General features: G+C 42.0%; 2 long non-coding RNA genes across 2 annotated transcripts; both read left to right on the plus strand.

Moving 5' to 3' along the window:
- Positions 1 to 1038: 1038 nt before the first annotated feature.
- Positions 1039 to 11577, plus strand: LOC144327285 (uncharacterized). Its single transcript, XR_013392292.1, has 3 exons — positions 1039 to 4123; positions 5762 to 5813; positions 11526 to 11577. It is a non-coding gene; the product is annotated as an uncharacterized LOC144327285 (long non-coding RNA).
- A 7072-nt stretch (positions 11578 to 18649) lies between these two features.
- On the plus strand, positions 18650 to 27934 carry LOC114593971 (uncharacterized). Its single transcript, XR_013392293.1, has 3 exons — positions 18650 to 18871; positions 19809 to 19968; positions 27763 to 27934. It is a non-coding gene; the product is annotated as an uncharacterized LOC114593971 (long non-coding RNA).
- Positions 27935 to 27999: the final 65 nt, after the last annotated feature.

Below are 27999 nucleotides of genomic sequence, written 5' to 3' on the forward strand. Positions count from 1 at the left end.
TAAGTGGTCTCAGCAGTGCTGCTTATAACCATTGTAGAAAAGGGTGCAGGATTCTTCCTTAAAGCGGATAATTGATTGTGCATCAACCAGAAGACTTAACAGGAATTTGTATCTTTCATCATGGTCACAGCGTTCCACTAACAATTCCAAGTGGCTCCATGTCCACAGTCTCTGGAAGATTTTAGAGCTTGCCATTCAGCTAGCTGTAGCTGAGTAATTAAAAATTGTTCAAAGTAAACAGAATGTGTGCCAGAGGCATTTGTATCATGTTGTATGATTCATTTTCTACACAAAACAATGACCTTTATGACTCACTCAACTTTCTGTTTGTGCTACTTTCTTCTCCTGAATATCAGAAAAGATAAGAGCTGTTCTGTAATGGGAGGTAGCCAAGATTCCACTGGGATTAAACAACCATTTGTAAAATTTAAGAACAAAAGAAGAGTCAGATAGATAAGATAGATAAGATAAGATCTACTCCAGCATCTGATTCTCAGTGATCAACCAGATACCTATGAGAAGCCTACTAGCAGGGCATAAGTACAGCTGCACTCTCCACTTGCGATTTCTAGCAACTGGCATTTGTAGACACACAATGTTTGGTACTGGAGGCAACACACAGCCATTGATCGCCTTATCCTCCAGGGATGCATCTAAACCCCTTCCAAGTTTCTGGTTATCACTATATCTTACAGTGAATTCTATAGTTTAAATATATACACTGCATGAAGAATCACTTCCTTTTATTGTGAATCTCCCACTGTTTAGCTTTGTTGGGTAACCTTGGGTTCTAGTATTATAAAAGAGACAAAGACGGAACCTCTCTTTATCCACTTTCCCCATAATTTCAGCATCTTTCCCTTTCTTTTCCTTTTTCCTAAGCTTAAAAGTCCCAAGTGTTGCAACTTTTCCTCATGAGAGAGTTGTTCTAGTACCCCTTGATCATTTTGGTTGCGCTTTTACAGCTTTACAAATATCCTTTGTGAGATACAGCAACCAGAATTGTACGCAATATTCAAAGTGTGGTCGCACAAAACATTTGTGTTAGTTATATTCAAAGTTTGAAAATGGACCCTTTCCTAATGATGCACATTATGGAATCACCTTTTTCACAGCTGCTGCACACTAGATTGACGTCTTCATTGAACTATCAGCAGTACTCAGTCACTGCCAATTCAGATCCCATTAGTGAAATCCAGTGTATTAGGGATTTTTGTTCCAAAGTACATCACTTTGCATTTGCTTGCACTGAATCACATATTAAATGTCTTTAGCAAACTTGGTCATGTCACTGCTATATGAAATATGAACCTAGTAACCCCCCCTTTTAAGTAAGTGGGGTGTATCTTAATTTTTCCATGGATGTTAGTTCTGTCTCATTTAATACTTAACTAATTTCTTTGATTACTGTTGCTCCACCTCTTTACCAGATTGATCTTTCTTTTTAATAAATCATTTCAAAACCATGTGGTTAACTTCTGCAGTTTACTGATTGGTGCAGCTTATTTCTCACCGCATATTTTAGGTTTGCTTGGCACATTTTAGTGACATAACATTACAAAGAGAAGAAGTTATAGTCAATTTCCTCCTAATGTGGAGCTGAAGACCTTTCTTGTTGCTGGTGCTCATGGCAGGTTGATTCTACACTGATCCTAATAAGCACTCTCTGAGGAATTCATTATTTTGAAACCCATGCCTAATAAGAGATGTTTTGTGCTTTTGAAGTTCAAACTAATTTCCACGAAGGCCGCCATTGCTAAGCAACAGATTCTGTTTGGTGCCTCTTGAGGGCAAAGGCTACAGTGCCTATATGATGTGAATCATAGTTAAAGAGTCCATTAAGTGGCACTAGGGCTGCTCTAGTAAGGGGGGAATAAATCATCCTACAGTGCTCTAAAACCACTGCAAATGATAAGCATGCCAGTGAAAATGTCACTTAAAAAAGTAAATAAACAATCTTATTATTGTCTGGGAAATTGTCATTGGTTGAGTTCATGCGATGTCATGGGAATAGTCATGAATATTCTGCTAAATGGGGAAAACTAGTCAACAAATTATTACAATAGATTACTACTATCTATTGACTTTATAGCACATCTTTTCTCCCCAATGAACCCAAGGTGGTCATCAGATAGACAATTTAAAAACAAGAACAAAGCAAAAACATTATAAAACAGTTATAACATTATAAAAACAATTACAATTTAAAACATCTGAAAGTGCTTACAGTTAGAAATCCTTTAATGGCAGCGACATCAACAAGGCTTCACCTGCCTATCATAGGGTCCAATATGGCTGGTATTGGGGAAGGCATATACCTTCAGTATACCTGAAGGAGCATCTCCACCCCCATCGTTCAGCCCAGACACTGAGGTCCAGCACCGAGGGCCTTCTGGTTGTTCCCTCAGTGTGAGAAGTGAGGTTACAGGGGACCAGGCAGGGGGTCTTCTCAGTAGTGGCACCCACCCTGTGGAATGCCCTCCCATCAGACGTCAAAGAGATACAGAACTATCTGACTTTTAGAAGACATCTGAAAGCAGCCCTGTTTAGGGAAGTTTTTAACGTTTGATGTTTATCGTGTTTTTAATTTTCTGTTGGGAGCTGTCCAGAGTGGCTGGGGAAACCCAGCCAGATGGGCAGGATAAAATTATTATTATTATTATTATTATTATTATTATTATTATTATTATTATTAATACTTGGGTCCCAAGCCACTGCAGTGCTTTCAGGAACTGTGTCTCATGGTCCCATCAGGTTGCCCCAGTTGCCATTCTAGCAGTCACATTCTGCACTCGCTGCAGCCTCCAGACCACTTTCAAGGGCAGCCCCATGTAGAACACATTACAGTAGTACAATCAGGAGGTCACTAGAGCATGGACAGCTGAGGCCAGGCTATCGCTGCCAGGAATGGCTATATCTGACTAACTAGTCTATGCTGGGCATAAGCATTCCTAGCCAGTGACAGGTTGGAATCCATAAGTTTACTACAATTAAAATTGCAACAACAACATGAAACCGCACTATCAAACAAAACTCAATGCAATGCAAATTTCACAAAACGACAAGGAACAAGTAGCCTTTGGAATATATGTAAGCCAAGCAGGAAGGTAGGTTGTACTTGAGCAGAAACTTCTAAATCAGAAGAACCTGGGGAGACATGGAGATCATGGAGCAACCGGCCCAGGTGAAAGAGAAAGCACTAATAAGCAGATAGCCGAGAAGAACTAACTTGATGGGAGGTGCAGTGGAAGCGACAAGGGTTAGAGAGACTTCACATGGGATCAATGAATGAGTGTACTTGTTGAGAAGAACAGGAGAGGAGTCTAATTTCCAGAATGTAATTGGCAGATTGACATTGAAACATTTACATTGTTAATCTATGATGCACAGAACCCAACACTGTGTGAGTAGACTTCACTGGTGCATCTAGTTCAGAATCGTGTTCAGGCCAGCCAGATGTCTGTGGGAAAGCAGATTTTGTGGGTACATGGGGCCTGCAGAGGGGAGGAAAGGACGATGAATCAAAGTCATATCTATCTGCACATAGCACAGGATACAACCCACTATCTTTATTTTTAAGATAATCTTAATTGGTAAGGTAATCTTCAAGTAGATTATTAGGTCTTTTTCTGGCACAGGAAAGCTTCCCTTTCAACTCAGCAAACAACCATGGAGAAAAATGCTGCTAAAATCTGTTGACTGGATGAATGAACCTTCTACAATCAGCCATTGCACATAAGGACACTAAATATAGTCTATGCTAAAGAACACCCTGAGTTTGAAATATTTTGAAATCTGGAGCTATTTGTACCCAGCACTGTGCTAAATAAAGTGAAAGCACTGCTGACAAATCCCCACGAAGTATTATTTATATCTAGCCGATTCCGACAGAGTGCCAGAAAAGATGAATATCTAGGTGACCTTTTGGAAAATATAACAAGCTGTCATCAAAACTGGCACTAATTGACAGTCTCAACAGGCGGATTTATTTGAGCTGAACACTCAGCAACTCAGCTAGCTCTAGAGCACAAGCTAAAACAAAGGTGCTGGAGTGGAGAGTGTAAGGACTTTGACTGGCTTCACATCTACTGCCTCCTCCAGGTGTTCTGTGCCAGTTTTGAAAGTAAGTCAAAAACTTAACATTCCCACAGAATACCTGGTTGCACTGCCAGAACTACAGGGGAAACACAACTAACTCTTCAGGAAAATGGGAACATGCCTAACTGAAAAGTTGGCTAAGCTTAAACAACTCGGATTTTAATGGATGTGAAAGCTCAGTCCTAGAAGTCATCATTTTCTGTGCCAGGTCAAACAGTGGCATGCTCTACTCTAGCAAAGGCAAGAGCCCACACTGACAAATGCCGTTTGAGAAGTCATTTACCAATTCTCTTAAGGCAAGTGGGAGAATTTGCGTTTGATTTTCTTGAATATATGCTTACTGATAGTCAACAAGATACTATAGCCATGTAGTTCAGGGATGAGGAACCTGTGATTCTTTAGATGCTGTCTGGCTCCAGCTCCCTTCATCCCTTACCATTGGCCCTGAAGGCTGGGACTGATGGGAACTAGAATCCAACAGCATCAGAAAGACAGATGGTCTCAATTCCTGGTGTACAATGAACCAGGATGCTGTCAGACAGTCTTTGCTTGTGTCTGTAGCTTAGTGCTCTGACGAGTCACAATTAGTCCTATTTAACAGGCAGAAGGCTTTGTCCAGATTCATACCTCTTTTCCAGTGTTCACTCCAGAGCACTCACAACCTTCTCAACTTCCCTTACCTATGCCCATCTACCTCCTTCTTGCTAATAGTGCACAACACCAGGCTTACTTTCTCCTGGGGTTTATAGCTTTTCACTTCCAGTGCTGCCAGATATGAGAATCAAAGTCCTTGGTGGGAAGTAAAAGACACCAAGCAAAACATACAAACTGGGGATTAGAGTCAGCACTTCCCAAGGTATGTCCTGTCTTCTTTCAGCCTTTTTGGAAAAAAATGTGTGCTGGGCTCTTGCTACAGAAGCAGATGAAGGACATTTATCTTTCCTGGCAGCCGCTTGTGCCTATTTAATTAGGATCCCAGTCAGCGCAAAGTGGGAAAAATTCGACATCCTGATTGCAGCATAATGATAGCTGACCACTTCTCCTTGCATCCAGTTGCAAGAAGCATAAGAAGCTGTACAATAGCATTGGGTCATCTATATTTCATTTTATTTAATGTATTTTGTATATTATTTATTTGATTGTAAATAAAACCTCTAAGTGGTTTACAAAAGATAGATAATGTGTATTTAAATAGTTGATAAAGGCCAATGCTAAAGCAAGTTGGGTTTATATTAAAAAATCAAAATAGAAATAAAACCAACAGTTTAAAATATGCATTAAAACATGTCAGCTTTACATGTCTGGGTAAACAAAAGCATATACCTTTACCTAAAAAAAACCTAAATTCTGCTGCTTCCTTTTGCCTTATTGAAACAAAGCCTTCTAATATACATGTTCAGACATGGAAATTTTTAAACAAGCATTTAAGTTAGGGTCGTATTACGTAATACACATAATTGCTTTAGTTTAAAACAGCTGTACTGTCTTTCCTGGTGACATTCAATATTTATGAAACTTATATAATTTCCTATAGATTCACATCATGTAATGTAAAGAATATGAGAAATAATGTAACTGAGCTTGTTGTTGTAGAAATCTTTGTGAAACTAGGTTTCTTCACAAATATGTTTTTCACACACATAACCCAACTGCCTTATTTTAGGGTTGCTGTTTTTCCCCAATTTTCAAGACATGCAAACTCCATTTGAACCTTGGTGAGTATAGCTCACTTTTGAATGTGAATATCTGTAATATTTTAAACCTACTTTGGAGTTAGTTGTTCTGCCACCAGCAACCATTTTGCCCTGTTTGATGGAAGTTGGAAGGAGCCTTTGTAGGTTACCTAGCAACTCTGAGATGTGCTTGCCAACCTGGAAGTAGCTGGTCGACCACAGTATATTTTCCCTGTCTTGTTAACTGATGACTGGGGAAATGACCAGGGATGAAACAAGATGCTAGTAATGGCTCTACTGGGGACCTATCAGTAGTAGAATTACCTGACCATCTGTTTACATGGTATATTTCTCCCAACAATTGCACTTGTAGCGGCGTGCCATGTATTTACTGAGCGAGCCAGCAAAAATAAAAACCTGGGAAGGAAAAGGTAAAGGAAAAGAGGAAAAAAAGTAGATTGGATAGCTGACAATTGTGTAGGCAGAAAGATTTAAAACAGATGGTAAATTAAATATGTTAATTTCTGATTTCCTGCCCCATGGTAAATATTTGAAATCATAAAGCGATATTTTTTAAAAGTTCAAATGAAAAACAAATGTGTTTGTGTCTGGCAAAAATGGTGCAATGGTTGAACTCTCAGAATCTTATTCTGGCGTTATTGAAATCCACAATAAAATTCTGACTATGGTTGGGAGGGCAGAACGGTTTTTAGTTGAGAGATTATTTGACACACATCTACAGAATTTGCTTTTGTAATAGGAGAAGCAACTTTGAAATATATAAAAGGTTGATTGCTAAACTCACCCAGCATCTTTTCCTTTCTGCTTTCCTGAGCTGGACTGCTGCCTTTTAGAATATAAAAGCCAAAAGTTGCATGGGCAGTCTGCCTTCTGATATGTGTATTAAACTTGCTTCAGGGCATATCTACATGGTCTGTGTAAACACTCCTGCTTGCTCTGCATCTAGTGCGTTCCCACTGCTGGTTTGGGAAGCGGTATACACATGACATTAGCCACAATTCATACCTATCTTGTACCTACCCTGTTGTTTCTTATGAAAGACTGCATTTTGATGTGTTTTCCCCAGACAAGCTTCAATATGAATTGATAAAATGAACCCACATTTTAAGCTGGCAACATGCACACAGCCCTAGGGTTCTTGTATGGAAACAATATCAAATACACATCCATTTCCCCCACCCCAAATCCTGCCAAGCCTTTAGACTGGTTTGATTGTCCAGCTATCTGTGCTGCAGTTTGGTTTTTAAAAAATTCTTTAGCAGTGCACAATGTTTGTTACCACGCAGTTCTTCCTATGTAAGGCATGGGAGCAAAGAACCAGGGGATAATACATAAGAGCAGCAGGCAAAAGCCTTTGCTTACTAGGAATAATCGAGGAATAATATTACAGAGTGCTCAGGACATCAGCAGCACATTCTGTGCAAGTCTGGCATGAAAGGTACAATAAAACATTACTGACAGACAGTTCATCCACAATCTGCTGTACATGTCCAGAAGGGGCTAAATGTGACAAAAAGATTTCATGTTTAATGATGTCCCCACCACTCCCTGTTTATGAAGTCACTGGTAGGAGAGGTCATCAAGAGGTCTGAAAAATAGTGTTATCAATATGCACATCAATATGCACTATTTCTTCCTGAAACAGAAGAGGTTGTATGGGTGCTGGACCATTGCTTAGTTGGATGTCAGCCAATAAAGTGAAGATGAGTCCTGCTAAGATGGAAAGGTTGTGCATTGGTGGTTCTTGAGCCTGGGAATTAGGTAGATGGCCTGTCTTGGATGGTGTTGCACCTCCCTTGAAATAGCAGGCTTGTACTTTGGGAGAGCTCCTGGAGCCATTTTTGTCACTGGAAGTTCAAGTGGCTTCACTGGAAAGCACTGGCTATTACTGGTTATGACTCTTTTTGGATGAAGAAAGCCTTGCCAAAGTGATCCATGCTAACATCCTGATTGGATAACTGTAACATGCTCTACGTGGGGTACTCTTGAAGACATAGCTAGTCCATAACACTGGAGCCATATACCAGTGGGTGGATCAGTGAATCATACCTTTGTACAGTAGGCAAGTTTTTTTACATACATTCACACGCATGTCTCTGAGAGGCACCACATCTGGCTGAGAGGCACCACGTTCAAGGACCACATTCCAAACAGGCAAACATACTCAAGGAGGCAGCAAAGCAGGTGTTGTTAGGGGTGTGGCCTGAAGAGAGAGGGTGTGGCTATAGAGGGGGCGTGGCCTAGGGATAGTCCCAAGGGCCAGACCTGAAAGGCCTGAGGGGTCACACTTGACCCCCAGGCCTGAGATTCCACACTCCTGCAAATGATGGGTATCTGCTCTAACCCTGGGATCTGTATGATGAATAGCAGCATAAATGAATGAAGCTTTCTCTAAAGTGGTGGTTCTTATATTGTGGGCTGGGGACCACCGGTGCTACAGTTCACCTTGTGGTCATACTTTCGTCAGCAGCAGTAGATCCATGAATGTGCAGTGCATGAGCACACATGAGAGTGGTAGGTAGTTAGAGAGAGAAAGAGACAAGAGTGGTGCTATAGTATACAAAGTTGTAGGGGAGGAAAGGAAAATGAGGATACTGAGGACATTTGGAGTGATCATCCAAGCATGAGGGAAAGAAGAAAAAGAATGGGAAGGAAGGAACTGAAAGGGACAAATGGACTGAGGGACGTGTTGAGGGCTGCAAATCCAGCAATTTCCACTGTGGAATTAGATTTTTAAAGAAAATGGTGTCACTAATATGATATGTGATGTGCCAATTTCTGGCCCAGGGAACCAGTGGCTTACCCTTGGCTGTGTGTGCTTTCTCATAAAAAATACCTGTGCTTTCTCATAGTATGACATTTCAGAGGGTCAGAAACCCCATCTCATTTTAGAGCTGAAGAACCAAACCCCACTGAGTCCAGCAAAAGACAACTCTCTCTGCTTGTCTCCTTTGTGAGCTTTCCAGACCACAGTGTACCCAAAACAGACAGCAGGTAAACGGGAGGCACTGAACAACTTAATAGGGCTAGATGACTCATGCAACTCTGCTACACCACTTGCTGCAGGAGGGAGAGGAAGCTATCAAAGAGAGAGCAGGTATTGTGGAAATTGTTTGTGGTAATTGATAGCATATTGTAGCTTTGTAGGAGACCCTAAAGCCTTTTAAGGGTTGCTTTGCATTGTACTTAAATTAACCAGTTCAACCAACCTGCGCATGGGACTTGCAGATCAAATCCAGCACTTCATACTGAAGAAACAACAACAGCAACAGGCTAGCATTCCTGTTTGTAACTGAAAGTCCTGAACACATTTACTTATGAAGGAAGGCCCATTGATTTCAATATAGTGATGTGCTTAGGATCATGGCCCAAGAATAGCTAACCATTTCACCAGCCAAGCTTGCCAGTGACAAACACTACAGAATTGTTAGCTTTACATGAATATACAGCTTCCACCTGCTGAGGAGAAAATTGTTGCTAAGACTTTAATTACATACTTAGCTTTTATTTGTACAGTCCTCCCACTCAGTTTTCAGGCATGTAAGCATCATTTTCCTTATGACATTTGGAATCTCTTTATATCTACTTAGTGGCTATATGAATAGCAGACTTTCAAGATCTTAACATTTGTTAATTTTAAACCAGTATGAGCTTTTTTAAAACAACAACAACAACACCATATTACTGGTATTTGTTCTTTGATATGCTTTTGAAATCTTTGGTACCTTCTCACTATTTTGTTTTGATTTATATCCTACTTTTATTGTACTGTATTTTAATGCATTTTTTTTTAAAAAAAGATAAAAGATAAAGTTGCATAGAAGGCCTAATAAAACCAGGCTATACCATCTTGGACAGAGGACCTTCTTACTTATTAAACTATAATTATTAAAGTTTCATTTGCACTAAATAAATATTGTGTTTGTAGAAATCTGTTATTTGCAGAATTGACCTTGAAGACTGCATCAGACATACCACCATTGGCCAAGCCTTAAAATGACTGCTCTGGATTTTTACGTTAAAATATTTCATCTGTTGAATCTGTTGAATGATGCATTCTGGCTCATACAGCTTGGTAACAAGTAACTCATTTTGTTGGCTTAGCCATTTGATCATTCCCTCTACCCTCCTCACGATTAGCCCATTCAGTGACCAATGGGAGCTGTCCTCTTGCTCTCATTGTCCACTCCACTCCACTCCAGCCAAGCTTTGTCTGCTCCAGTCCAGCAAAGCTAGGGAACAAAGTCATTTGGTTCTGGCTCCTCAGAACCAATACACATTTCCCAGTCTCGTCCAGCTCTGGTTAGGTTATGGCATCTAGACATGATGAAGGCTTAGTTGCATATGACATCCATGCGGCTCTGCTTGTGATTTTCCAGAAGACTTTCCCTGGTCTAGTCCCTCACGCAGCTCAGCATCTTTACAAAGATTTCCCAAGGCACAGTTATGAAACCATGATGAAAGTAGAACAGCCTGATTTGTACCACGCTTCTGGTTGCTGTAGCAATCTAGGTGCAGGTTAATGCCATGATGATTCACAGAGTGACGTGCCTGAAGAGAAAAAAGCTAAGTCTAGCATCCACTACTTGTATAGTAGTCACCAGCAAAATTGCAAGGGGAAATAGACACAGGCCACATCTGTACCAAGCCACAAATGCTAATTTATCAAGCTAGGATATCAAGCAGGTGCATGGAGTGCCTTTGCAGCCATTTCGGTCCCCCCTTTGCGCATGTGACTGAGCAAACACTTAAGCACAGCTCCCCATTTGTGAACACAGAAACTGCAACTAATGGCTTCCAAACATGCTAACTTTGGACCATGGAGCAATATCCTTGGTTTGTTTTGAAGCCATTAACCATAGTTTCCAGGGTTGCACATAATGGGAAACTATGGCTATGTGCTGGATTTCTAGTCCTGCTCTTTAGCCAATAAAGTTCCAGGAGCACCTTGCATGCAACTTGATATGGGTGACAGGGGCAGCTCTGTCTTAAAGTTCATGTAATATGTTGCCAGTTATAAAATGAAGCTAGGCAAAGGCTCACAGCTGTAGATTCTTATTTTCTGCATGCCTTAGGGATGTCATGAGCATTCAATCAAACATGCTTACAAAGCTGGTCAAATGCTTGCAAGGAAGATTGGTGTGACTACATCCCTGTGTGCTTGCTGAAATTCTGTGAGCCAACTCCATTGCCTCCCTTCAGCTGCAAGGCTCCTGAAAAAAATTACCTTGATGCTCGCGCAAAGGATGGCAACAGAAAGATGAGTGAGGGAACCACAAATGCACACAAATATGTACCTACTTTACTGAACCCAACATTTTTTGTGTTGGTGATTTTTCTTCAGGGGCACTGATTAAACAAAAAAGTTTTCTGTACTATCTCAGAGTCAGGGAAGATGCTGCAAATGAAGAATGGGTGTTTACAATGTAGATACAGATCTGCAAAAATGTAAGATGAATGAGCTCTTCGCCCCTGTGAGTTCACCATACTGAAATGGTTATGGTGAATTCAACTATCTCATGAGCAGGCAAGCATAAAATGGTAAAGATTAAAGGATTAAAAATGCAGATAAAGTAAAGTGCTAGCTATGCAATAGCACCTAGGAAGGCAGAATTGAAAAAACTGGCCAGTTCCAATTATTTAGCTTGAAAACTGGTTCTTAAGCAATTTAAAAGTTGTTCTTTGAAAGGAGGAGTAAATAATGTTGCTTTGATTAATTTCTTCTTTTTGCAGCAGCTTTTTTCATCTGGCTATTTCTGACCTACACTGTGTGGTAGGTGTGAACTGAGGTAAGCATTCTTTTACAAAATTACTTTTCTGCAGAACAATCAGCTGTCATTTTGTTCATTACGCCTTTCAAGATAGTGCTCAGGCTACACGGACAAAGCTTTTGTAGGAAGCCAGAAAGCATTCTACTAGATGTTTGAAAATAAACTCAAGAGAAGAATATGTGTAAGGAGGCAAGGTCTACTTTGAAGCTGTGATGTGCCTACCATTCCAGTTTGTGAGTCGTCGTTAACAGAATTTTGGTTTGGAGCAGAGCTTGGCTAGGCCTTTTTGGCCATGGGCCACAACCCAGGTGATGATATGGTTGTGCAGAGCCAAGGCAGTCCCATGTAGCTCCTCTGAAATGCTACATTATATGCATGTTGATAACTGCTGTGCATTCTCATATTTACATAAAATATTGGTATGTTTATGGATCCTTTGCCTCTCATATTAAATCTTCATTATGTTAGCTTTATACTTCATAATATGATAACAAGCAAAGAGCTCTGCTGTCTTTAGAAGCTCTGGGGAAGGGGAAATTAGAACATGTCCAACTTGTCATACACATGTATGACAAACTGCATCTTCTGAAATTCAACCTGCTGTACAACTGTATGGCAGTCACTACACCTGATCTTTGATCTACAGCTAGGATGGGCAAATCTGTCAATTTGGATTTCCCTTTGTTTCTCATTTTACAAACTTTCATTCAGTTTTCATTTCCACATCAGTCCCCCCTTTTTCACAAAAGAAGTCCTCGTGAAAATGTTGGGAAACTGCCAGGGAGATATAGTCCATCATGGCCCCAAGCCGGCTGCCGGACTTCCATCGATCTCCCGTAGCCAGGCAGATCCAGCAGTTAGCGACACGAAGCCTTAGAAATAGATTGCCACATTCTAGGCTTGTGCACACTGTTCTTTATCAGCAGAAAACACAGCCAGAAAGCTTGCACCGAAGAAGAGCATAATTTACAGATTTTATTTAGCGTTGAACAGAACAAAGAGAAAACATGACCGTTCTGAGTCAGTGACTCCGACCGACTGAAATCGAAAGGAAACAGCAAGCATAAACATCCTGTGACTAGGACATGCGCAGACTCTGTGACTCTCAAAGCCTGCTCTCTCTTAAGGTGGAACGGAAATATCCTAACATCCTCCCCCTTTCCGTGTAACCTGTTGTACCTGTGGTTCACTCAATTGCAACCTTTGTACATAAACCTTATGTTGTTCTCTGTTAACAACCTTAGACAACAGATCAGCAGGAATTTCGTTTCCTGGCATGTAGGACACCTGAATCAGTCCTTTCTGAATACACTCTCTTGCACGATGTAGCTTAATCTGCAAGTACTTGGTTCTTTGCTTGCAACTCTCGGAGTTCAGCAAAGCCAAACACGATCTATTGTCTTGATACACTTGTATAGGACATTTCACAGAAACCCCGATGTCCTTAAACAGTTGCATCAACCATTCACAATCCATGAGTGAAAATGACAGAGCATTGAGTTCTGCTTCACAGGAACTTAGGCTCACTGTTGTTTGCTTCCTGCACAACCAGTCAAACAGGCAGTGGTTGTACATGTAGCATACTCCAGAAGTGCTTGTACCATCTGTGGTGTCACTTCCAAAACTTGCATCTGCAAAGATTTCAAGACCTCCAGTCTTCTGACTGGTGAACCTCAGCCTGTAGTGCATAGTCCCTTTCAAATAGCGGGCTATGCGCTTCAGAGCTTTCCAATCCTGAACCGTAGGATTGTTGGCATGTCTGCTAAGCAGATTACAGCTTACAGCTATGTCAGGTCTTGAACATCTGGCAATGAAATTCAGCTTACCTAGAATGCATCTGTACAGCGTTGTGTCAGAAAACGCTTCAGCAGTACTGTCTACCTGGTAACCTGTCACCATCGGTGTGTCTGCTGGGTTTGCATCAACCAAATTCAACCTGGTTAATACATCAGCAATTTTCTGTGTTTGGTGTACCAGAAAATTACCTGCTTGGTCCTTCTCCACCTGCAGAGAAAGATTGTTGGATACCTCACCAAGATCCTTCATGTCAAAGTGCTCCTTCAGCTGAGCTAGGGTGCTTTGATAGAAAGCCTGATTCTTCCAAAACATCAGAAGATCATCAACAAAACATAAACAATACAGTTTGTTTTGCCCCTCCTCCTTGACAAACACACATGGATCAGCTTTGCCCTGGTGAAAACCTAGAGAAAGCAATGTCTCAGTGAGTTTTGTGTTCCAACACCTGGCACTCTGCTTGAGACCATATAAGGATTTCCGCAGTTTACAGACCATTCCCTTCTGTATCTGCATCCCGTCAGGTGGAAGCATAAACAGCTCCTCGTTCAAAATCCCGTACAAAAAAGCTGTATTAATGTCATGATGAGAAACATGCAGTTTCTCCTCCGCAGCGATCTTGAGCATCAGCCGAATGCTCTCATATTTGACTGTGGGTGAGTAGGTCTCGTGGTAATCCTGTCCTGGTACCTGTGAAAAACCTCTGGCAACCAATCTGGCTTTGTGTCTGACAACCTTGCCATTCTGGTCTGTCTTGGCCTTGAAGACCCATTTGCTGCCAACCAGTCTCATACCTGGGACTACCGGTACCAGCTCCCAAGTTTGGTTCCTGTTCAAGGAATCAACTTCAGCCTTCATGGCATTAAGCCAAGGCTCAGCATCTTTAGAGGTTAACTCCTGAACCTCTTTGAAGCTTGAAGGTTCCCATACCTTCTCTGAGCTACTAAGAACAGCAGTTGCAGTCTTAGCAAACTCATCAGCAAATCTCTTAGGAGGTCTGCCTTTGGTCGCCCTTTCAGACCTACGTACTAGACGCAAGTCTTCTGGACTCATCTCCTCTTTCTTAGGAGAAAAGTGACCAATGGTGAACAGTGGTTCTTCCAGTTCATTGTCAGACGCATCAGATGGTCTGACTGAGGCCTTTGCGCTCTGGTAGTCTGCTGTGTCATCACTGTCACTGACACCAGCAGCCGCACCGCCCACTGAACTGGAATCCGAACTCTGATCATCATCATCATCATCATCATCATCCTCATCATCCTCAGCAGCTTCCTCAGCTTTAGCTGCTTGCTTGACATCACCTTCATCCTCCTCTGGGTAACTCTGGAAAATTCCCACATTTTCCCCCCACTTAGGATTGTACTCAACACTCCTTGTGAACTTTATGGATTTAGAGTCAGTCATCCATACCCTGTATGCACCTTTTTCGTACCCCATGAACAAACCATGTGCCCCACGCTTCCCAAGCTTGTTGGTTTGTGGGGTGCGTACCCACATGTCAGAACCAAAAATTCTCATGTGTTTGGTGTTGGGTTTCTTGCCAAACATCTTCTCATAGGGGGTACAACCAATGGGTGATGACAATCTGCGATTAATGGAGTAAACCAGATTTCCTAAAGCCTCCCCCCAAAACTTATCAGGGAGATTGGCATCATGCAACAAGGTTTTCATTCCTTGCAGCAATGTCTGATTTGCTCTCTCCGCAAGCCCATTCATCCATGGCGATCTGGGGGTTGACATGTCATGCTGGATTCCCTTCTCAGTCAGGAAAGCTTCAAACTGCTGAGAAGTGAATTCCCCGCCCCGATCGGTAAAAAGACAGGAAATACGTTTACCGTGAGCATTCTCCAACCAAGCACAGAATGCCTTAAACTTCGGAAACGCTTGCGATTTCTGTTCGAGCAAAAACACATGAATGTACCTAGAAAAAGAATCAATTAGAACCATGAAGAACCTTGCTCCTCCTAAAGAGGGCGTAAGTGGCCCAACCAGGTCTGCGTGCACTAGCTGGTAGGGCTTGGAAGCCTGCCTGCTAGACACTTTGCCTTTTGGAGCAACCTTCACCTTGTTCTCAGCACAAGATACACATTTCATGTGATATTTACAGGGTTTGATGTTCAAACCCTCAACCACCTCTGGCATCTTGGCCAGTGCCTTCCAAGAGAGGTGACCAAATCTTCGATGCGCTTCATGAATGCAACCTGCATGAAGAACTTTGTTAGTTTGTGCAACACAACAAGAATCAGCATTAGATACAACAGCAGTGTCCTCATAAGTTATATGGAACAAACCATCCATAAACTTTGCATGCAAATAGTCCTCTTTGCCTTTACTGATGACACAGACGCTCCTCTTGAAGGAAATCTGAAAACCACGTCCAGTAAGCTGCGGGACGCTCAACAAATTGCTTGCAGCTCCAGGAACATACAGAACATTACTGATGGTTGTATGCAAACTTGCAAGTTTCACAGTCCCTTCTCCTGCAATTTGCAACGTCCTTCCATCAGCCAGGTGGATCTCACCTTCCTGAGGCTTGAAAGAGATAAAGAGGTGCCGATCCTTTGAGATGTGGCGGGTACAGCCCGAATCAACAACAAAGCTGCCTTTGGCTGTTGGAGCAGCCTTCACAGCAAGCAAACCCTTGTTTTCCACTTGCTTGGGCTTTTGCAGCTTGCCCCCCTGCTGCTCCTGGCCAGCAGACGTGCCTTTAGCCTTTGGTGAAGCTGTGCCAGCAGACATAGCCTTGTCTTCCACTGGCGTGGGCTTTTGCAGCTTGCCCCCCTGCTTCTGGTCAGCAGACGTGCCTTTAGCCTTTGGTGAAGCAGTGCCAGCTAACAAAGCCTTGTTTTCCACTGGCGTGGGCTCTTCACCCTCCCTTCGCTCCTGGCCATCTGCAGATGTCTGCGTCTGCGTCTGTTTACCTTTGCCTTTCCGGCCTCTGCAAAGGCGATGACCTTGGTTCTCACGAGAAACAGAGCTCTCAGCTGCTGACTCCTTGGCTCCCCCTGGAGGCTGGAATGCTGCCTGGGATGACGTGACGGTCAGCTCCCCCTGCAGCTTGCAACCGGTGCCCTCAGCATCCCTGCATTCACTCGCATTCTGGGAAACAGCTTGGACCTCCGATGCAGTCAAACTCTGGGCTGGGACGACTGAGTTGTGAGCTTTCATCAAAGCATACCACATTCCACGTGCAGTGGTGTTGCCAGCCAGCGTCTTAATTTCCTCAAGAGATACGGATAAGACTATTACGTCAATCGCCCTCGAATTCTGGGCCTCCCATTTCTCTGTCAGAGGAACTGGGGGGGCTTGAGACACAGTATGCCACACTCCATACTGACGCAGCAAACTCTCACACCATTTTGCCCAGGTCTGATAATTGTGCCGATTTAACTTTGGGCACTCAGTGGCCTCTGAAGCTTCAAAAGCGTGGAAAAACTCCATTCCAGCTTTTTACTTGAGCCGTGAGCCTTTATGCCTTCTTATCTCGGCAGCTCATTAATCACGATGCCTTTTGGCTCGGCTCCCAGGCCAATTAAGCCTTGCCGGACATCAAAGGCTCCTTGTTGAGGTAAACAGAAAAGCCTCCGCTCTCGCTGCTTTCGCTTTTCACATACCTCTCAAACGCAGTCTGTTGCAGCTTTACTCTCCTGTAGGTGCTGTGAATCTGGGCCCGAAACCTTGTTGTTGGGAAACTGCCAGGGAGATATAGTCCATCATGGCCCCAAGCCGGCTGCCGGACTTCCATCGATCTCCCGTAGCCAGGCAGATCCAGCAGTTAGCGACACGAAGCCTTAGAAATAGATTGCCACATTCTAGGCTTGTGCACACTGTTCTTTATCAGCAGAAAACACAGCCAGAAAGCTTGCACCGAAGAAGAGCATAATTTACAGATTTTATTTAGCGTTGAACAGAACAAAGAGAAAACATGACCGTTCTGAGTCAGTGACTCCGACCGACTGAAATCGAAAGGAAACAGCAAGCATAAACATCCTGTGACTAGGACATGCGCAGACTCTGTGACTCTCAAAGCCTGCTCTCTCTTAAGGTGGAACGGAAATATCCTAACAGAAAATTCATCAACATTTTTCTGGGCATTTCTCAGAAATGTTTGTATGCAATTTCCCTAATATATGCATTTCTCCCCCAATACAATGCATTTTGGAATGTTATTGTCACTAATAAATGCATTTCTATGTACATTTTAATTTAGTATATGCATTTTGGATGGCAGCTAACAGATTGAGGATGGCGGCTAACAGATTGAGGTTGAATCCTGACAAGACAGAAGTACTGTTCTTGGGGGACAGGAGGCAGGCAGGTGTGGAGGATTCCTGGTCCTGAATGGGGCAACTGTGCCCCTGAAGGACCAGGTGCACAGCCTGGGACTCATTTTGGACTCGCAGCTGTCCATGGAGGCACAGGTCAAATCTGTGTCCAGGGCAGCTGTTTACCAGCTCCATCTGGTACGCAGGCTGAGACCCTATTCATAAGTGCCCAGTGCTGCCTGGGAATTCTAAGAAACCAAAAATATTGTGTGTTTTTTAATGGGTAGTGTAATTTGTGAGTTTTGAGGCTGTGTGCTCACGTACACATGCATGTTGATGCTCAGTGCATCCGACGGCATCCAAATGTAAGTAAAAATCACCTCCTCCACCTTGGGAACCCATATACCAAGTTGGTTGGCAATATCTCAAAAGGCATCCAGATTGGCACAGTTGCAACCCATCACATTAATGTGGGTGAAGTCATGTCAAACAGGGCGATGATATATTCAGAGGTGTCCACATCATCACACCTTTATGCAGTGCCAACAAGCATATCATTCCTCTCATAGTGAATTCGAGTGACTGAGCATCTTATCAGTTTAAAAGCAGAGTAGACAAATTCATGGAGACTATTTATTCAGTTAATTTATTTCATTCCTCCAGGTGGTGCAGATGGTTCACCTCCCCATCTTATCCTCATAATAACCCTGTAAAGTAAGTTAGGCTGAGAGACGAGTGAGCTCACCCAGTGAGCTTCATAGCTGCGTGGAGAATCAAACCCTGGTCTATGAGGACTATGTTCTACCTCCCATGCTAGAGCAGTAGGCCTCTGAATAAGAATTGCTGGGAGTTGCAAGTGTGGAGAGTGTTGTGACACCTGGGTGCCGCTTGTGGGCTTCCCCTTGGTATCTGGTTGGCCGCAGTGAAAACAGGTTTTTGGACTATTAGGCCTTTGGTCTGATCCAGCTCAGCTTGGAAGTGAAAATGGGACCACCTCAAAATAAATTAGCAGTTTCAGCTCAGCTTGGGATTCCACAGACATGGAAACATACATAACTCCATAATTACATAGCAAAGTGGAGGAAGTTTAATGGTGTGCCCTAGAAGTGCTGTGACCCCCTTATATCCCCCTCCTGTGCCCTTCCCTCAAAACCCCTTAAGAGCACTGCTCTCCTCTTAGGGGCTGGAGGTATCCTGCAATATTCTTGGAGGTCCAGCTGCTTATTCTGCTTAAACAAGAAAGAAAAAGGTAAAACGTTATATACATTTCTTTCATGTACTTTAAAACTATTTGTAGTCCAGGTTTGGCTGCTAAAAGCAAGGTGGATTTAGCAACTGTGCTATCGCTCTGAATTAATTAGTTTACAGGTCACATCTCAACATCTGCAACGGTGAGAATATTCACACCCACGGTGGCAACAAATAGGCCTATTAAAATTCTTTGTAAATCCCTGTTCAGCAAAAACGGAAGGTGCGACGAAACTTTCTGTACCAAAGTTACTGGTGTGATTCTGGTAATGGGAATGTCATATTCAATTTAGGAAGCATCATAAAAGAAACAGAACAAAAGTAGATATTGAAGATAGACATTAGAATTTCCAGATAGAGACTGCATGGGGTTGACAGTGGCCTAAGAAAAAATATATGAACCTGGACCCTGTTATTCTCTTGTGCCTTTAAAAGCCACTTGAGCAGCAGGTGAAGCATCAAGGACCAGCATGGGGGAGCATGCTGTCAAGAGAGTCCTGGATCTCTTCCTCCCTTTCACAGTTGCAGCTGGATTGGTCCTTTGCTTCTGGCTCTGGCCAAGAGAAGGTGAGCAAGCAAGGAACATTGGCAGCGAGGAGGAGGAAGAGCAGCTGCCGCTGACTGATTACTGATTGGTTCTGTCCGGCAAGCAATCAGGTGGCAGCAATGATGAAGCAGAGGAGGAGGAGCAATGAGGGGTTTGCCCAAGGGACCCCAGAATCGTAGTTTGAAGTGTTTCATGGCATGGAGATAAATATGATCACCAGCTAATTCTTTGTCATTTAAGCTACTCTTAAATGCACAAGAGCAGGGTTCTGTAAAAAGAATTGGCAGCTTAACCTTGGGGGGGGGGGGGATAAAGGAAGTTAACTGAAAATGGAAATGTCTTTGCTTTCATGTCTTTTGCTTTCTTCTACCCTGATTTACAGTATTTGCAGTTTTCTTTCACTGATGTTTTCTGCTGCCTGGGTTTGACTCTTGTGTGCATCCCTCCAGTTCGTTGACTAACGTCAAGGTCTCCCCACATAGTCAGTGGTGGCCATACCTACTACCGCTGCCCCCCTGGAAATGACCCCTGTCTTCACCTTACACAAGATGGTAAAGATTTATGCTGAAATGGGTATGCAGTTCAAAGCTTGGACACTCTCTCACTCAGCTCTAAATCACGCAGTCAGTTGAAAGCTAGCTGATAGGGCCAACATGATAAGATTCTATGTCATTTCATCTCGATCCAGAGATTATGAGGCCCATGACATTTGAAATGTACCCAAGAAGGTAGACTTTTGAAAACATTGTCATGACTTCCTATCAAGGACTGGGAATGGCAGTAGAGCACATTATTTTCATGTGGGGCTTGCAGTTTAGCAATGGTAGCACCAGCTGCATTTGCACCATCAAGCATTACTCTACTCTCTTGCCCTTAGATTTATTCTCATTTGAATGTTGATGTATGCTAAATGAATGGTTAATTGTTGATTTCTTTTAGTGTTGAGTTTTAGTGACAGTATGCTTTTTCATTCTGTGCTGTTATTGTACCAATATTAAAGACTTTTTTAAAAATGTGAACTGCTTTGAGCACAGGTGCCATTGTGGAAAATATGGCGTATAAATAAATTGACCAGGACTATGATTATGACTAACAGCTGCATAAAATGTAGAAATTTAACAGGTGCAACTCCATGTTACCTGTCATTCGGCTGTCAGCAGTAAGAACACAGAGAGCCCAAGAAAAATGGCATTGTTTGAAATAAAGCAGTGCTGTAGCTCCAGAGTGCTTCTCTATTACAGTCTGGCAACCTTGCCTTTCACAACATTAAATCTAATTTTTGACCACAGGTGTTTCATGGTGGGAGCTTGTCACAGTAGTTGTTGCTGTACAATCAATATTAACACGGTTTATTGTGCCTCACAAAGTGGAATATAGACATTATTTTGCATTTAAAAGCAGTTCTCTGTCTGCCTCTCAGCATTCTAGACAGTAGATAAAAATCCATTTTGCTAATGTTTTACTCCTGGAGACAATCTATAATGTCACATAGGCAGTGTGTTGAGATGTAACATTAAGCCGTAGCTTAGGGCTACTAGAAAGACCCTTGGGCTCATGAGCTTCCCTTCCCTTCTCCTCGAGTGCACTTGTGAGGACATCAGAAACATTTATTTCCCTTTTCAACTAACTGCAGTTTGCTGTTTTTCCCAAAGTGGGAGAATTTAGTTTGTCTAAACAAACTAAGATCAAATTATGATTTCTGATTTTGGCTTTGTTCAGATAAGTCATAGTTAAAACTAACCACAGTTCCTGGTTTGGATGAAATGATAAACTGTGGTTAGTTGAAAAAGGAAACATGCTCCCACTCACATGAACAGGATGAGAAGGAAGGGAGGAGTAGGCTTGTGCACATAATGCTACATTCAGGGGTAGCCCATTTGCCCTCCAGGTGTTGCTGAACTCCCATTTCCATCAGCCCTAGCCAACCATCATGGCCAACCATCGATGATGATGAAAACTGTAATTCAGAAGGGCACTCTGTTGACTACCCCTACTTTAAAATATGGTTTAGGGCAGAAGACACCTCATGATGTACTGGTACGTCTCTGGATGATTTGCAAGAGTTTCTAGCTCACAACTGTTTAACAACAATAACATTAAGATGACGCTTTATTCTTAAATTAAGCTGCTGAAATACAGAAAGATAATCAGGAGTGGACTCTTTGTGCGAAATGACTTTGAGCCCAGTTTTGTTCTGGTGCTGAAAACAAATTCCTAGGTCATATTCTCAATTTGGGCTCATTTTCAGGAATGAGGTTCCACCTAACTTAAACCTAATGAAATGAGAACTGAATGTTTCTCACTTTGCTGATAAACTTGGTTTGTCCATATGCATCCTCTGAAGCAAGGCATATGGCGAGGCAGAGCGAAAACAGAATGTTGTTACTAGTGAGGTCTTTGGTCTGACCCAGCAGGGCTCTTCTTCTTATATTGTTATGTTCTTAACACTGAAAATGACTGGGGAGGAAATGTGATTTTGCTATAGTCAGGCACAGATGCAGATTAAATGCAGTGTGAAGATAGAAATAGATTCCAGTTTCCTCTCACTTCGGTGCTGCAGTATGTGAAATGCACTGTGCTCTTGTAATCTGGACCACTGACACCTTTAAAAGTGTTATTTTTAACTGAAATGTCCCCACAGTCATTAAATACTATGGTTGTCTGTACTTAGAGCTCTAGGTGCCCACACCCCTTTGCTGCAGCCTTTTGAACATCATGAATGGCTCTTTTCGAAGAACCCTCCAGAGCAGCAATCAATACCATTCAAGGAGATGTGTTTAAAAGGGACAAAATGGATGGCATAGCCCCCTGTGAACATGGAAGCTCTCCTGTTGTGCCACTTTTGGATCCTGGACTAGTCAGTGAGGTGCCGTGGTCATCTCTGTAGAAGATAAAAATATCTCCAAACAACCCTTCAGATAGCCCACAGATGAGCCTTGCTTTCTTTCCTTCAAACAAGAGAGCTTAATTATCTCATTCACCCATCCAATGTCATTAAATCATTTTACAGATGGCTAAATCAGATGGTTACATTCACTGCTTCCTACAGGGAATACAAAAATGGCAAACTGCTTGGAAAACTAAGTCTTCTGAGACCTTTAGATTGTATTGTAGAAAAGGATATAAATGGAGGAAGAATCATTGAATAATACTGTATAAGGAAAGGAAGAAAGAAAGAAAGAAAGAAAATCCATCACCGATGGGTACATTCTTTAATTCTATTCTCACTGATTCTGTTGTACATGAGAAGAAATATGGGGTTGTGTCCAACTAAATCTTATGCAGAGTACTCCCATAGAATTTAATAGAAATAAGTTACTCATGTCTATTAATTTCAATGGATCTACTCTGAATAGGGGATACGGGTGGTGCTGTGGGTTAAACCACAGAGCCTAGGACTTGCCAATCAGAAGGTCCACAGTTCGAATCCCCGTGACGGGGTGAGCTCCTGTTGCTCGGACCCTGCTCCTGCCAACCTAGCAGTTTGAAAGCATGTCAAAGTGCAAGTAGATAAATAGGTACCACTCCAGTGGGAAGGTTAACGACGTTTCCGCGCGCTGCTCTGGTTCGCCAGAAGCGGCTTAGTCATGCTGGCCACATGACCCGGAAGCTGTACGCCGGCTCCCTCGGCCAATAAAGCGAGATGAGCGCCGCAACCCCAGAGTCAGTCACGACTGGACCTAATGGTCAGGAGTCCTTTACCTTACTCCGAATAGGGCTTATATTGAATACTATCCTAAATATATGTTTCCAGAGGTTTAAGTCCTGTAGTTTCTTCCATTTCTACGCCAAATAAATTCTCCCAACCATGAAGGAGTTCTTTAGATTATAAAATTGCTGTATAATAACCCCACAGGTTGAAAGAGCAAGTTGTAAGGACACTTGGATGGGCCATTTGCATTCTTTGATGCTAAAATTTTGATGCCAGAGGGCATTAACACTTTTCCATGGCAGCTAGAAATCTTCTTTGAAAATTAGCTAAAAGTTATTTTAACTTCCTTTTTAACCAAATGTAAAAATAGTATTTCTATCTGTGGTGGCAGCATAGGCACACTCCCATTGCACTTCAACCGGACTGTGTCACTCTTTTATTGTATTAAACAACAAAAAGAGAAAATACACAAAGGAGAAAAACAACCACAAAATAATATATGTTCAGCAATAAGGAGCTCTTGACAAGGTAGAAGTAAAATGAAAAAGTCAGGTAAATGAAATGAATACAATTTTTAAAAAATCAAAAATACATAAATAGGTATAAACACACTTAAGTTACTTTGTGCAATGAAGGAAACAGGAAAAAGATGCCATGAAATCATATTTTGAAGGGATCGCGTCACTCTGAACGCCCACTTCCTCAGAGTGAGGCTTGGGGAAACACCTGGTGAGTGATCTCTCTGGTAAGGCACATAAGGCAATTTTCTTCCATTTGTCCTATGGAAGCATTAGCCCTGATATGCTTGTCTTGTATATATCTTAGGAGTTCTGTGTTGACAACTGGCTATTATTTTAAGATAGACTCTTGGTTCCTTCTTATGCCACATTCCTGTGCAAATGGACGGCAGGACCACCTTTTGACTTCACCAATACAAAGCAAAAGCTAGTCCTTTTGCACCACATCCCATCCAGTTCAAGCATCCTTTTTCAGTTGGTATGAACAGGCTGCTTGGTTGCCCTCAACAGAACAGGAAGAAGTGATGCATCAGTAAATTATTGTGAGGCTGAGTAAGCCTTCTTTGACTCATAGAATGATGTAACAGTCTAAATCAGCAGTAATTGTTTCAAAAGCTACCTGCCAATCTTAATTCGCCATCTATTAAAAGAAGGTGAGAATTAGCAGCCAATCTTGGAAGGAGCAATGGAGTATAGAGAGAAAGTACTGTAGTAATAATGTGGTAGCCTCACTTGAGGCACAAATGGTGCCATAAAAGTGTCTGGCTTAAAACCATCTATAAAAAACGTCACTCTTGTGGCCTATCCCCACAACACCTACTCACTATGGGCCCCACTAAAGCAAACAGTCTAATTGGTCAACATCTAAAAGATATTGAGCATCAGAACAAAGTGGCCACCATAGGAAATTCTGCCCTTGGTATGTTTAGTTTCCACCTCTCCATTTTGATTCTCTGGCCCCATATCTGCACAAACTTATTATCCCAAAATACAGACATGCTTTTATACTTACAAGACTGGATGTTTTGCCATGTGCGGTACTTGAGGGTCGATTCCAAAAGATCCAGCCTGAAAAATGTCTTTGTCCCTGTGGAGATGGTAGCACCAAAACAGCGGCACACGTCCTCCTGTCCTGTACTCTCTACAAAGACCTGAGGAACGAGATCATCACCCCACTCGTACTAACCATCCCAGGGCACTCAACCACTGCCACAATGTCCTTTCTTCTATCAGATCAAAATGAGCAGCAAAGGTTGCTAGGTTCATAGCAGGGGCAATCAGAATAAGGGCCACTAACTGACTGCTGATTCAGGACTTTAAATTGTGCTTTTATATCAAATTTTCTTTTCTGCGTGTACTGTAATGTTTTACTGTTGCTACGGCCATTGGCTAATGCAAATAAAGTCTCTCTCTCTCTCTCTCCCTCCCCCCCTCTCCATATTTTTATGTATGTTTTTCCCCAATATGCACATTTTTGCAAGCAATTTCTAATGATATAATGTATTTTTGAATGCTATGTTCACCAATGCATGCATTTTAGTGCACATTTTTATAAGGTTTCTTTGCATATTATTGGATGTGAGAACTGCAACACAAAATTCAGAGAAAAACAACACTATTCAAAGGACAGCTGTCTTTTGGTTTGTGTATTGTTTCAGGAAGTGAGAATTAGGGAGTTACATACTAAATGCAAACCAACCTCCCCTCCCCCCCAATTCCTAGCAACAAACTCCTCCTCATCATCATCTTGAATCCCTTTGCCCTTTATCCAAAGCCAAGTCCTGCCCAGTTATCCCAAAATTAGGTAACAGTCGCATGCAGCTTTGTTGAAGAGACCAATATGTAAATATTTTCAATAAGATAAGTAGGTGCTTGAATGCAGTTCTGGAAGAAAACACATACCTGATTAACTTTGTGAGGGGAAAGAAAAGCATGCGACAAAATTGAAAAGGAAAGGAAAGGAGGGGGGAAGGGGAGAGATATCTGTCGAAGAGGGAATTTTTCTTGACAAAAGAAAAATCAAAAACAAATATTTAATGGGAGAGATAGAGATGGGAGTAATAGGAGCATTTTACCCTCCTGACATCATCACTGACTCTGAATCAAAGTATTTTAATGTGATGTTTATCCACTTATTAAAAGAGCTCTTTCTGAAAAAATGTCTAACATCTTACATATTTTTGTAACATCTTACAAAATGTGTAACAACATACATACTTCTCTGGAAGTGCAAAAAGCTGTTGTTTTTATTTCTTTTGTTATAGAAATTGAACATACAATAAAGCTGTTTAGATTTTATATCACCTTTTTCTGTCATAATATGAACATATTTATCAATACTAGAGCCTAGTGATGCTGAAACGCTGACATCCCTATGATGCATAATCATACTTCTGTTACAAAGCATAGCAGGTAAGGGAGATCAAATTAGGCCAAGGACATTTGGAGTGACTGTGTTTTAAGATGTGGGGAGGAAACCATTGGCAGGATTCCTTTAAACACAAACACAAACACACACACACACACAACCCCAGGGGAAAACATAGTTATCCTTCAGGATTCTCAAAGTGAAGAAATAAACATCTAGTTCTGACAATTGCTTAAAGTTTTTAAATTGAAGAAATATGAACCCATATATTCACTTACTGCATAACCTCCATGAAAAGGCCTTTTTGAGAACTCTGAAGGAAAGAGATTGTTTCTGAAGTTTAAGATGCTTGCGATTGCAAAACAAAAGCTTCGTTTTCTAGGAGGAAGGACTGCCTTAAACATTTTCTTCCTCAGCTAATTAGGGCATGTAAATAGTACCTCTACCATATACAAATGCTTAAGAATAAACAAGTTCAAGGCCCGTGAGTGCAGTGGGAAACCCACATTGCAAAAATGTGTTGATATTGATTTCATCTAGCTTCTGTTAACTGTGCTTCTTCTTGTGTGCTGTCAAACTATCGAGCGTATTTGTTGTTCAAAGGAATTGCATTGCTGTTTTCCAGTTTTTGAATTGGTTTAGGGAATTGTTGGTCCCTAAATTCAAGCCTCATCAGAAGCAGCCAGCCACAACTGGAAAGAGGTTGTTATTCCTGGTGGACTATTGGTCTGAACCAGGAAAGCATTTGTTTTGCTCCCACTTTGTTCCAACTTTGCATTGGCAGTTCTACCCTATGGTACATGGAATGCATGGGGAAAGGGTTGTGGTAGGAGGGTCATTTGGAAGCACAGCAGCAGGAATCATTCAGTTAGGTAACTTAAGGGTTAATTCTGTTGACATCCAACAAGAAGATGATGGTGTTGCTGCCTGGCAACCAGTCAGATTGGCATGATCCTTGCTGAGGCAATGAGTTCTGGCTGGCTGTTTAGTTCCGAGGGTGTTTTTCCTGGTTTGCTTAGTTGCTGAATGTATTCTTGCAATTAACACGGCCTGAAGGAAAGACAGAAGCCCTCTGCTTGTATATTGTCATATTATGTGATGTTTTTTGTTAACTTTAACTAGTGAATTATCAGTTTCTTTTCTCTTTGGATTTCATTTGTTTTATTTAAATGATGTTGCGTGTGACCTCTGCACATTCATACCAAGATTTGCAAGAGACTCTGCACATACAACTTGACCAGATGTAGGATCTTTCTCAATCACCCTGATCATGAATACAAAGCTTATATTTGTCAATCCTGTACAGATTTTTTAGTTGAATGCATGGAGACCCTTGGAGGAAGGTGGGTCTGCCACTGAGCTGCCAATCACCCCTCCTCTGCTTGTTGGGTGCTCCCTGTTTGTTGTGTGAATGAGGCTCCCCAGATCACACCAATACTTTCCACCTGAATGTATCCTGCCATGGGTGCGGAAAACAGATAAGGACTGTGCATCCATTTTAAATACCTGCCGAGATGACAGTATGATCCCTGATAGAATCAGATACACTTTCAAGAGTTTTGTGTATCAGTTTCCATAGTACCCAGTCACGCTGTATTAGCAGCAGATGAATTATGAGGGATGCTCTTCAATCCATGTGATAAATTGCATAATATTGAAACACGCTGGTTGGATTTTTTTCAAATAACGTCATCAGGCCAGTTGCACAGCTGGCATAAATCAATATTAGCAGTGCTGAAGTCAACACTGTGCCTATTTATTCCTCTATGAAGTGAATTTTCTTTTTTTGTTTCCTTTCTCCTATCAGCTTCCTTCTGATACAACACTGATGAAATCAGATATTAAGGACTCTCCAGACCTGGACAGCAGCGATGTTGCGCCACCTAGTGGCTGAAAGGCAGAATCTGAAGAGTGCACTTCTGTGCCCAGTTATGTATACCACAGTCCATTTGTTGCAATGGCATTAAAACACATTAAAGCAGTGTTTCCCAACCTTGTGCCTCCAGCTGTTTTTGGACTACAATTCCCATCATCCCTTGCCACT

Source organism: Podarcis muralis, chromosome 3 (assembly GCF_964188315.1).
Source record: "Podarcis muralis chromosome 3, rPodMur119.hap1.1, whole genome shotgun sequence".
NCBI lineage: Eukaryota > Metazoa > Chordata > Lepidosauria > Squamata > Lacertidae > Podarcis > Podarcis muralis.